A 12,103-nucleotide genomic window follows, 5' to 3' on the forward strand; every position below is an offset into this window, starting at 1 on the left:
AGAGAGAGAGTGATCCCCCCACCCAGTTAGAGTCCGGGCCTGGGCAGAAGAAATTGGAGCCTGGGCCTGGACACGCGATGGTGAGAAGAGAGAGAGTGATCCCCCCACCCAGTTAGAGTCCGGGCCTGGGCAGAAGAAATTGAAGCCTGGGCCTGGACACGCGATGGTGAAGAGAGAGAGTGATCCCCCCACCCAGTTAGAGTCCGGGCCTGGGCAGAAGAAATTGAAGCCTGGGCCTGGACACGCGATGGTGAAGGAGAGAGAGAGTGATCCCCCCTCCCAGTTAGAGTCCGGGCCTGGGCAGAAGAAATTGAAGCCTGGGCCTGGACACGCGATGGTGAAGGAGAGAGAGAGTGATCCCCCCTCCCAGTTAGAGTCCGGGCCTGGGAAGAAGAAATTGGAGCCTGGGCCTGGACATGCGATGGTGAAGAAGAGACAGAGTGTTCCCCCCACCCAGTTAGAGTCCGGGCCTGGGCAGAAAAAAAAAAAAAGCCTGGGCCTGGACACACCATGGTGAAGGAGAGTCAGAGGGATCTCCCCCCAATTAGAGTCCGGGCCTGGGAAGAAGAAATTGGAGCCTGGGCCTGGACACGCGATGGTGAAGAGAGACAGAGTGATCCCCCCACCCAGTTAGAGTCCGGGCCTGGGCAGAAGAAATTGAAGCCTGGGCCTGGACACGCGATGGTGAAGGAGAGTCAGAGTGATCCCCCCACCCAGTTAGAGTCCGGACCTGGGCCGAAGAAACTGAAGCCTGGGCCTGGACATGCGATCGTGAGAAGAGAGAGTGATCCCCCACCCAGTTAGAGTCCGGGCCTGGGCAGAAGAAATTGAAGCCTGGGCCTGGACACGCGATGGTGAAGAGAGAGAGTGATCACCCCACCCAGTTAGAGTCCGGGCCTGGGCAGAAGAAATTGAAGCCTGGGCCTGGACATGCGATGGTGAGAAGAGAGAGTGATCCCCCCACCCAGTTAGAGTCCGGGCCTGGGCAGAAGAAATTGGAGCCTGGGCCTGGACACGCGATGGTGAAGAGAGAGAGTGATCCCCCCTCCCAGTTAGAGTCCGGGCCTGGGCAGAAGAAATTGAAGCCTGGGCCTGGACACGCGATGGTGAAGAGAGAGAGTGATCCCCCCACCCAGTTAGAGTCCGGGCCTGGGCAGAAGAAATTGGAGCCTGGGCCTGGACACGCGATGGTGAAGAGAGAGAGTGATCCCCCCACCCAGTTAGAGTCCGGGCCTGGGCAGAAGAAATTGGAGCCTGGGCCTGGACACGCGATGGTGAAGGAGAGAGAGAGTGATCCCCCCACCCAGTTAGAGTCCGGGCCTGGGCAGAAGAAATTGAAGCCTGGGCAGAAGAAATTGAAGCCTGGGCCTGGACACACGATGGTGAAGAGAGACAGAGTGATCCCCCACCCAGTTAGAGTCCGGGCCTGGGCAGAAGAAATTGAAGCCTGGGCCTGGACACACGATGGTAAAGAGAGAGAGAGTGATCCCCCCACCCAGTTAGAGTCCGGGCCTGGGCAGAAGAAATTGAAGCCTGGGCCTGGACACACGATGGTAAAGAGAGAGAGAGTGATCCCCCCACCCAGTTAGAGTCCGGGCCTGGGCAGAAGAAATTGAAGCCTGGGCCTGGACACACGATGGTAAAGAGAGAGAGAGTGATCCACCCACCCAGTTAGAGTCCGGGCCTGGGCAGAAGAAATTGAAGTCTGGGCCTGGACACGCGATGGTGAAGAGAGAGAGAGTGATCCCCACCCTAGTTAGAGTCCGGGCCTGGGAAGAAGAAATTGAAGCCTGGGTCTGGACACGCGATGGTGAGAAGAGAGAGTGATCCCCCCACCCAGTTAGAGTCCGGGCCTGGGCAGAAGAAATTGGAGCCTGGGCCTGGACATGCGATGGTGAGAAGAGAGAGTGATCCCCCCTCCCAGTTAGAGTCCGGGCCTGGGCAGAAGAAATTGGAGCCTGGGCCTGGACATGCGATGGTGAGAAGAGAGAGTGATCCCCCCACCCAGTTAGAGTCCGGGCCTGGGCAGAAGAAATTGAAGCCTGGGCCTGGACATGCGATGGTGAGAAGAGAGAGTGATCCCCCCACCCAGTTAGAGTCCGGGCCTGGGCAGAAGAAATTGAAGCCTGGGCCTGGACACGCGATGGTGAAGAGAGAGAGTGATCCCCCCTCCCAGTTAGAGTCCGGGCCTGGGCACAAGAAATTGAAGCCTGGGCCTGGACACACGATGGTGAAGGAGAGTCAGAGTGATCCCCCCTCCCAGTTAGAGTCCGGGCCTGGGCAGAAAAAAAAAAAAGCCTGGGCCTGGACACACCATGGTGAAGGAGAGTCAGAGGGATCTCCCCCCAATTAGAGTCCGGGCCTGGGCAGAAGAAATTGAAGCCTGGGCCTGGACACGCGATGGTGAAGAGAGAGAGTGATCCCCCCACCCAGTTAGAGTCCGGGCCTGGGCAGAAGAAATTGAAGCCTGGGCCTGGACACACGATGGTGAAGGAGAGTCAGAGTGATCCCCCCTCCCAGTTAGAGTCCGGGCCTGGGCAGAAGAAATTGAAGCCTGGGCCTGGACACGCGATGGTGAAGAGAGAGAGTGATCCCCCCACCCAGTTAGAGTCCGGGCCTGGGCAGAAGAAATTGAAGCCTGGGCCTGGACACGCGATGGTGAAGGAGAGAGAGAGTGATCCCCCCACCCAGTTAGAGTCCGGGCCTGGGCAGAAAAAAAATTGAAGCCTGGGCCTGGACACGCGATGGTGAAGGAGAGTCAGAGTGATCCCCCCACCCAGTTAGAGTCCGGGCCTGGGCAGAAGAAATTGAAGCCTGGGCCTGGACATGCGATGGTGAGAAGAGAGAGTGATCCCCCCACCCAGTTAGAGTCCGGGCCTGGGCAGAAGAAATTGAAGCCTGGGCCTGGACACGCGATGGTGAAGAGAGAGAGTGATCCCCCCTCCCAGTTAGAGTCCGGGCCTGGGCAGAAAAAAATTGAAGCCTGGGCCTGGACACACGATGTTGAAGGAGAGAGAGAGTGATCCCCCCTCCCAGTTAGAGTCCGGGCCTGGGCAGAAGAAATTGAAGCCTGGGCCTGGACACGCGATGGTGAAGAGAGAGACTGATCCCCCCACCCAGTTAGAGTCCGGGCCTGGGCAGAAGAAATTGAAGCCTGGGCCTGGACACGCGATGGTGAAGAGAGAGAGTGATCCCCCCTCCCAGTTAGAGTCCGGGCCTGGGCAGAAGAAATTGGAGCCTGGGCCTGGACACGCGATGGTGAAGAGAGAGAGTGATCCCCCCTCCCAGTTAGAGTCCGGGCCTGGGCAGAAGAAATTGAAGCCTGGGCCTGGACACGCGATGGTGAAGAGAGAGAGTGATCCCCCCTCCCAGTTAGAGTCCGGGCCTGGGCAGAAGAAATTGAAGCCTGGGCCTGGACACGCGATGGTGAAGAGAGAGAGTGATCCCCCCTCCCAGTTAGAGTCCGGGCCTGGGCACAAGAAATTGAAGCCTGGGCCTGGACACGCGATGGTGAGAAGAGAGAGTGATCCCCCCACCCAGTTAGAGTCCGGGCCTGGGCAGAAGAAATTGAAGCCTGGGCCTGGACACGCGATGGTGAAGGAGAGAGAGAGTGATCCCCCCTCCCAGTTAGAGTCCGGGCCTGGGCAGAAGAAATTGAAGCCTGGGCCTGGACACGCGATGGTGAAGGAGAGAGAGAGTGATCCCCCCTCCCAGTTAGAGTCCGGGCCTGGGCAGAAGAAATTGAAGCCTGGGCCTGGACATGCGATGGTGAAGGAGAGACAGAGTGTTCCCCCCTCCCAGTTAGAGTCCGGGCCTGGGCAGAAAAAAATTGAAGCCTGGGCCTGGACACGCGATGGTGAAGAGAGAGAGTGATCCCCCCTCCCAGTTAGAGTCTGGGCCTGGGCAGAAGAAATTGAAGCCTGGGCCTGGACATGCGATGGTGAGAAGAGAGAGTGATCCCCCCACCCAGTTAGAGTCCGGGCCTGGGCAGAAAAAAATTGAAGCCTGGGCCTGGACACGCGATGGTGAAGAGAGAGAGTGATCCCCCCTCCCAGTTAGAGTCTGGGCCTGGGCAGAAGAAATTGAAGCCTGGGCCTGGACACGCGATGGTGAGAAGAGAGAGTGATCCCCCCACCCAGTTAGAGTCCGGGCCTGGGCAGAAGAAATTGAAGCCTGGGCCTGGACACGCGATGGTGAAGGAGAGAGAGAGTGATCCCCCCTCCCAGTTAGAGTCCGGGCCTGGGAAGAAGAAATTGGAGCCTGGGCCTGGACATGCGATGGTGAGAAGAGAGAGTGATCCCCCCACCCAGTTAGAGTCCGGGCCTGGGCAGAAGAAATTGAAGCCTGGGCCTGGACACGCGATGGTGAAGAGAGAGAGTGATCCCCCCTCCCAGTTAGAGTCAGGGCCTGGGCAGAAGAAATTGAAGCCTGGGCCTGGACACGCGATGGTGAAGAGAGAGAGTGATCCCCCCACCCAGTTAGAGTCCGGGCCTGGGCAGAAGAAATTGAAGCCTGGGCCTGGACACGCGATGGTGAAGAGAGAGAGTGATCCCCCCACCCAGTTAGAGTCCGGGCCTGGGCAGAAGAAATTGGAGCCTGGGCCTGGACACGCGATGGTGAAGAGAGAGAGTGATCCCCCCACCCAGTTAGAGTCCGGGCCTGGGCAGAAGAAATTGGAGCCTGGGCCTGGACACGCGATGGTGAAGAGAGAGAGTGATCCCCCACCCAGTTAGAGTCCGGGCCTGGGCAGAAGAAATTGGAGCCTGGGCCTGGACACGCGATGGTGAAGAGAGAGAGTGATCCCCCCACCCAGTTAGAGTCCGGGCCTGGGCAGAAGAAATTGAAGCCTGGGCCTGGACATGCGATGGTGAAGGAGAGACAGAGTGTTCCCCCCACCCAGTTAGAGTCCGGGCCTGGGCAGAAAAAAATTGAAGCCTGGGCCTGGACACGCGATGGTGAAGAGAGAGAGTGATCCCCCCTCCCAGTTAGAGTCTGGGCTTGGGCAGAAGAAATTGAAGCCTGGGCCTGGACACGCGATGGTGAGAAGAGAGAGTGATCCCCCCTCCCAGTTAGAGTCCGGGCCTGGGCAGAAGAAATTGAATCCTGGGCCCGGACACGCGATGGTGAAGAGAGAGAGTGATCCCCCCACCCAGTTAGAGTCCGGGCCTGGGCAGAAGAAATTGAAGCCTGGGCCCGGACATGCGATGGTGAGAGGAGAGAGTGATCCCCCCTCCCAGTTAGAGTCCGGGCCTGGGCAGAAGAAATTGAAGCCTGGGCCTGGACACACGATGGTGAAGAGAGAGAGTGATCCCCCCACCCAGTTAGAGTCCGGGCCTGGGCAGAAGAAATTGAAGCCTGGGCCTGGACACGCGATGGTGAAGAGAGAGAGTGATCCCCCCACCCAGTTAGAGTCCGGGCCTGGGCAGAAGAAATTGAAGCCTGGGCCTGGACACGCGATGGTGAAGAGAGAGATTGATCCCCCCACCCAGTTAGAGTCCGGGCCTGGGCAGAAGAAATTGAAGCCTGGGCCTGGACACGCGATGGTGAAGAGAGAGAGTGATCCCCCCACCCAGTTAGAGTCCGGGCCTGGGCAGAAGAAATTGAAGCCTGGGCCTGGACACGCGATGGTGAAGAGAGAGATTGATCCCCCCACCCAGTTAGAGTCCGGGCCTGGGCAGAAGAAATTGAAGCCTGGGCCTGGACACGCGATGGTGAAGAGAGACAGAGTGATCCCCCCTCCCAGTTAGAGTCCGGGCCTGGGCAGAAGAAATTGAAGCCTGGGCCTGGACACACGATGGTAAAGAGAGACAGAGTGATCCCCCACCCAGTTAGAGTCCGGGCCTGGGCAGAAGAAATTGAAGCCTGGGCCTGGACACACGATGGTAAAGAGAGAGAGAGTGATCACCCACCCAATTAGAGTCCGGGCCTGGGAAGAAGAAATTGAAGCCTGGGCCTGGACACGCGATGGTGAAGAGAGACAGAGTGATTCCCCACCCAGTTAGAGTCCGGGCCTGGGCAGAAGAAATTGAAGCCTTGGCCGGGACATGCGATGGTGAAGGAGAGACAGAGTGATCCCCCACCCAGTTAGAGTCTGGGCCTGGGCAGAAGAAATTGAAGCCTGGGCCTGGACACGCGATGGTGAAGAGAGAGAGTGATCCCCCCTCCCAGTTAGAGTCCGGGCCTGGGCAGAAGAAATTGAAGCCTGGGCCTGGACATGCGATGGTGAGAAGAGAGAGTGATCCCCCCACCCAGTTAGAGTCCGGGCCTGGGCAGAAGAAATTGAAGCCTGGGCCTGGACACGCGATGGTGAAGAGAGAGAGTGATCCCCCCTCCCAGTTAGAGTCCGGGCCTGGGCAGAAGAAATTGAAGCCTGGGCCTGGACACGCGATGGTGAAGAGAGAGAGTGATCCCCCCTCCCAGTTAGAGTCCGGGCCTGGGCAGAAGAAATTGAAGCCTGGGCCTGGACACGCGATGGTGAAGAGAGAGAGTGATCCCCCCACCCAGTTAGAGTCCGGGCCTGGGCAGAAGAAATTGAAGCCTGGGCCTGGACACGCGATGGTGAAGAGAGAGAGTGATCCCCCCACCCAGTTAGAGTCCGGGCCTGGGCAGAAGAAATTGAAGCCTGGGCCTGGACACGCGATGGTGAAGAGAGAGAGTGATCCCCCCACCCAGTTAGAGTCCGGGCCTGGGCAGAAGAAATTGAAGCCTGGGCCTGGACACACGATGGTGAGAAGAGAGAGTGATCCCCCCACCCAGTTAGAGTCCGGGCCTGGGCAGAAAAAAAAAAAAGCCTGGGCCTGGACACGCGATGGTGAAGGAGAGAGAGAGTGATCCCCCCACCCAGTTAGAATCCGGGCCTGGGTAAAAGAAATTGAAGCCTGGGCCTGGACACGCAATGGTGAAGGAGAGTCAAAGTGATCCCACTAATTAGAGTCCGGGCCTGGGCAGAAGAAACTGAAGCCTGGGCCTGGACACGCGATGGTGAAGGAGAGACAGAGTGATCCCACTAACTAGAGTCCGGGAGTGGGCAAAAGAAATTGAAGCCTGGGCCTGGACATGCGATGGTGAAGGAGAGAGAGAGTGATCCCCCCTCCCAGTTAGAGTCCGGGCCTGGGCAGAAGACATTGAAGCCTGGGCCTGGACACACGATGGTGAAGAGAGAGAGTGATCCCCCCACCCAGTTAGAGTCCGGGCCTGGGCAGAAGAAATTGAAGCCTGGGCCTGGACACGCGATGGTGAAGAGAGAGAGTGATCCCCCCACCCAGTTAGAGTCCGGGCCTGGGCAGAAGAAATTGAAGCCTGGGCCTGGACATGCGATGGTGAAGAGAGAGATTGATCCCCCCTCCCAGTTAGAGTCCGGGCCTGGGCAGAAGAAATTGAAGCCTGGGCCTGGACATGCGATGGTGAAGAGAGAGAGTGATCCCCCCACCCAGTTAGAGTCCGGGCCTGGGCAGAAGAAATTGAAGCCTGGGCCTGGACACGCGATGGTGAAGGAGAGAGAGAGAGTGATCCCCCCTCCCAGTTAGAGTCCGGGCCTGGGCAGAAGAAATTGAAGCCTGGGCCTGGACACGCGATGGTGAAGGAGAGAGAGTGATCTCCCCACCCAGTTAGAGTCCGGGCCTGGGCAGAAGAAATTGAAGCCTGGGCCTGGACACACGATGGTGAAGGAGAGAGAGAGTGATCCCCCCACGAAGTTAGATTTCGGGCATGGGCACAAGAAATTGAAGCCTGGGCCTGGACACGCGATGGTGAAGAGAGAGCGTGATCCCCCCACCCAGTTAGATTCCGGGCATGGGCACAAGAAATTGAAGCCTGGGCCTGGACACGCGATGGTGAAGAGAGAGCGTGATCCCCCCACCCAGTTAGAGTCCGGGCCTGGGCAGAAGAAATTGGAGCCTGGGCCTGGACACGCGATGGTGAAGAGAGAGAGTGATCCCCCCTCCCAGTTAGAGTCCGGGCCTGGGCAGAAGAAATTGAAGCCTGGGCCTGGACACGCGATGGTGAAGAGAGAGAGTGATCCCCCCTCCCAGTTAGAGTCCGGGCCTGGGCAGAAGAAATTGAAGCCTGGGCCTGGACACGCGATGGTGAAGAGAGAGAGTGATCCCCCCTCCCAGTTAGAGTCCGGGCCTGGGCAGAAGAAATTGAAGCCTGGGCCTGGACACGCAATGGTGAAGGAGAGAGAGAGTGATCCCCCCACCCAGTTAGAGTCCGGGCCTGGGCAGAAGAAATTGGAGCCTGGGCCTGGACACGCGATGGTGAGAAGAGAGAGAGTGATCCCCCCACCCAGTTAGAGTCCGGGCCTGGGCAGAAGAAATTGAAGCCTGGGCCTGGACACGCGATGGTGAAGGAGAGAGAGAGTGATCCCCCCACCCAGTTAGAGTCCGGGCCTGGGCAGAAGAAATTGAAGCCTGGGCCTGGACACACGATGGTGAGAAGAGAGAGTGATCCCCCCACCCAGTTAGAGTCCGGGCCTGGGCAGAAGAAATTCGAGCCTGGGCCTGGACACGCGATGGTGAAGGAGAGAGAGAGTGATCGCCCCACCCAGTTAGAGTCCGGGCCTGGGCAGAAGAAATTGAAGCCTGGGCAGAAGAAATTGAAGCCTGGGCCTGGACACGCGATGGTGAAGGAGAGACAGAGTGATCCCCCACCCAGTTAGAGTCCGGGCCTGGGAAGAAGAAATTGAAGCCTGGGCCTGGACACGCGATGGTGAAGGAGAGACAGAGTGATCCCCCACCCAGTTAGAGTCCGGGCCTGGGAAGAAGAAATTGAAGCCTGGGCCTGGACACGCGATGGTGAAGAGAGACAGAGTGATCCCCCCACCCAGTTAGAGTCCGGGCCTGGGCAGAAGAAATTGAAGCCTGGGCCGGGACATGCGATGGTGAAGGAGAGACAAAGTGTTCCCCCCTCCCAGTTAGAGTCCGGGCCTGGGCAGAAAAAAATTGAAGCCTGGGCCTGGACATGCGATGGTGAAGGAGAGACAGAGTGTTCCCCCCTCCCAGTTAGAGTCCGGGCCTGGGCAGAAGAAATTGGAGCCTGGGCCTGGACACGCGATGGTGAAGAGAGAGAGTGATCCCCCCTCCCAGTTAGAGTCCGGGCCTGGGCAGAAGAAATTGAAGCCTGGGCCTGGACACGCGATGGTGAGAAGAGAGAGTGATCCCCCCTCCCAGTTAGAGTCCGGGCCTGGGCAGAAGAAATTGAAGCCTGGGCCTGGACACGCGATGTTGAAGGAGAGAGAGAGTGATCCCCCCTCCCAGTTAGAGTCCGGGCCTGGGCAGAAGAAATTGAAGCCTGGGCCTGGACATGCGATGGTGAAGGAGAGACAGAGTGTTCCCCCCACCCAGTTAGAGTCCGGGCCTGGGCAGAAGAAATTGAAGCCTGGGCCTGGACACACGATGGTGAAGAGAGAGAGTGATCCCCCCTCCCAGTTAGAGTCCGGGCCTGGGCAGAAGAAATTGAAGCCTGGGCCTGGACACGCGATGGTGAAGAGAGAGAGTGATCCCCCCTCCCAGTTAGAGTCCGGGCCTGGGCAGAAGAAACTGAAGCCTGGGCCTGGACACGCGATGGTGAAGGAGAGACAGAGTGATCCCACTAACTAGAGTCCGGGAGTGGGCAAAAGAAATTGAAGCCTGGGCCTGGACACGCGATGGTGAAGGAGAGTCAGAGTGATCCCCAACCCCAGTTAGAGTCCGGGCCTGGGCAGAAGAAATTGAAGCCTGGGCCTGGACACGCGATGGTGAAGGAGAGTCATAGTGATCCCCAACCCCAGTTAGAGTCCGGGCCTGGGCAGAAGAAATTGAAGCCTGGGCCTGGACACGCGATGGTGAAGAGAGAGAGAGAGTGATCCCCCCTCCCAGTTAGAGTCCGGGCCTGGGCAGAAGAAATTGAAGCCTGGGCAGAAGAAATTGAAGCCTGGACCTGGACACATGATGGTGAAGGAGAGAGAGAGTGATCCCCCCTCCCAGTTAGAGTCCGGGCCTGGGCAGAAGAAATTGAAGACTGGGCAGAAGAAATTGAAGCCTGGACCTGGACACATGATGGTGAAGAGAGACAGAGTGATCCCCCACCCAGTTAGAGTCCGGGCCTGGGCAGAAGAAATTGAAGCCTGGGCCTGGACATGCGATGGTGAAGGAGAGACAGAGTGTTCCCCCCTCCCAGTTAGAGTCTGGGCCTGGGCAGAAAAAAATTGAAGCCTGGGCCTGGACATGCGATGGTGAAGGAGAGACAGAGTGTTCCCCCCTCCCAGTTAGAGTCCGGGCCTGGGCAGAAGAAATTGGAGCCTGGGCCTGGACACGCGATGGTGAAGAGAGAGTGATCCCCCCACCCAGTTAGAGTCCGGGCCTGGGCAGAAGAAATTGAAGCCTGGGCCTGGACATGCGATGGTGAGAAGAGAGAGTGATTCCCCCACCCAGTTAGAATCCGGGCCTCGGCAAAAGAAATTGAAGCCTGGGCCTGGACACGCGATGGTGAAGGAGAGAGAGAGTGATCCCCCCTCCCAGTTAGAGTCCGGGCCTGGGCCGAAGAAACTGAAGCCTGGGCCTGGACACGCGATGGTGAAGGAGAGTCAGAGTGATCCCCCCACCCAGTTAGAGTCCGGGCCTGGGCAGAAGAAATTGAAGCCTGGGTCTGGACACGCGATGGTGAGAAGAGAGAGTGATCCCCCCTCCCAGTTAGAGTCCGGGCCTGGGCAGAAGAAATTGAAGCCTGGGCCTGGACACACGATGGTAAAGAGAGACAGAGTGATCCCCCTCCCAGTTAGAGTCCGGGCCTGGGCAGAAGAAATTGGAGCCTGGGCCTGGACACGCGATGGTGAAGAGAGAGAGTGATCCCCCCTCCCAGTTAGAGTCCGGGCCTGGGCAGAAGAAATTGAAGCCTGGGCCTGGACACGCGATGGTGAGAAGAGAGAGTGATCCCCCCACCCAGTTAGAGTCCGGGCCTGGGCAGAAGAAATTGAAGCCTGGGCCTGGACACGCGATGGTGAGAAGAGAGAGTGATCCCCCCACCCAGTTAGAGTCCGGGCCTGGGCAGAAGAAATTGAAGCCTGGGCCTGGACACGCGATGTTGAAGGAGAGAGAGAGTGATCCCCCCTCCCAGTTAGAGTCCGGGCCTGGGCAGAAGAAATTGAAGCCTGGGCCTGGACACGCGATGTTGAAGGAGAGAGAGAGTGATCCCCCCTCCCAGTTAGAGTCCGGGCCTGGGCAGAAGAAATTGAAGCCTGGGCCTGGACACACGATGGTGAAGGAGAGACAGAGTGTTCCCCCCTCCCAGTTAGAGTCCGGGCCTGGGCAGAAGAAATTGGAGCCTGGGCCTGGACATGCGATGGTGAAGGAGAGACAGAGTGTTCCCCCCTCCCAGTTAGAGTCCGGGCCTGGGCAGAAAAAAATTGAAGCCTGGGCCTGGACACGCGATGTTGAAGGAGAGAGAGAGTGATCCCCCCACCCAGTTAGAGTCCGGGCCTGGGCAGAAGAAATTGAAGCCTGGGCCTGGACATGCGATGGTGAGAAGAGAGAGTGATCCCCCCACCCAGTTAGAGTCCGGGCCTGGGCAGAAAAAAATTGAAGCCTGGGCCTGGACATGCGATGGTGAAGAGAGAGAGTGATCCCCCCTCCCAGTTAGAGTCTGGGCTTGGGCAGAAGAAATTGAAGCCTGGGCCTGGACACGCGATGGTGAGAAGAGAGAGTGATCCCCCCTCCCAGTTAGAGTCCGTGCTTGGGCAGAAGAAATTGAAGCCTGGGCCTGGACATGCGATGGTGAGAAGAGAGAGTGATCCCCCCACCCAGTTAGAGTCCGGGCCTGGGTAGAAAAAAATTGAAGCCTGGGCCTGGACACGCGATGGTGAAGAGAGAGAGTGATCCCCCCACCCAGTTAGAGTCCGGGCCTGGGCAGAAGAAATTGAAGCCTGGGCCTGGACACGCGATGGTGAAGAGAGAGAGTGATCCCCCCTCCCAGTTAGAGTCCGGGCCTGGGCAGAAGAAATTGGAGCCTGGGCCTGGACACACGATGGTGAAGAGAGAGAGTGATCCCCCCTCCCAGTTAGAGTCCGGGCCTGGGCAGAAGAAATTGAAGCCTGGGCCTGGACACGCGATGGTGAAGAGAGAGAGTGATC

This window comes from Pelmatolapia mariae, linkage group LG10_11 (assembly GCF_036321145.2).
Source record: "Pelmatolapia mariae isolate MD_Pm_ZW linkage group LG10_11, Pm_UMD_F_2, whole genome shotgun sequence".
Lineage (NCBI taxonomy): Eukaryota > Metazoa > Chordata > Actinopteri > Cichliformes > Cichlidae > Pelmatolapia > Pelmatolapia mariae.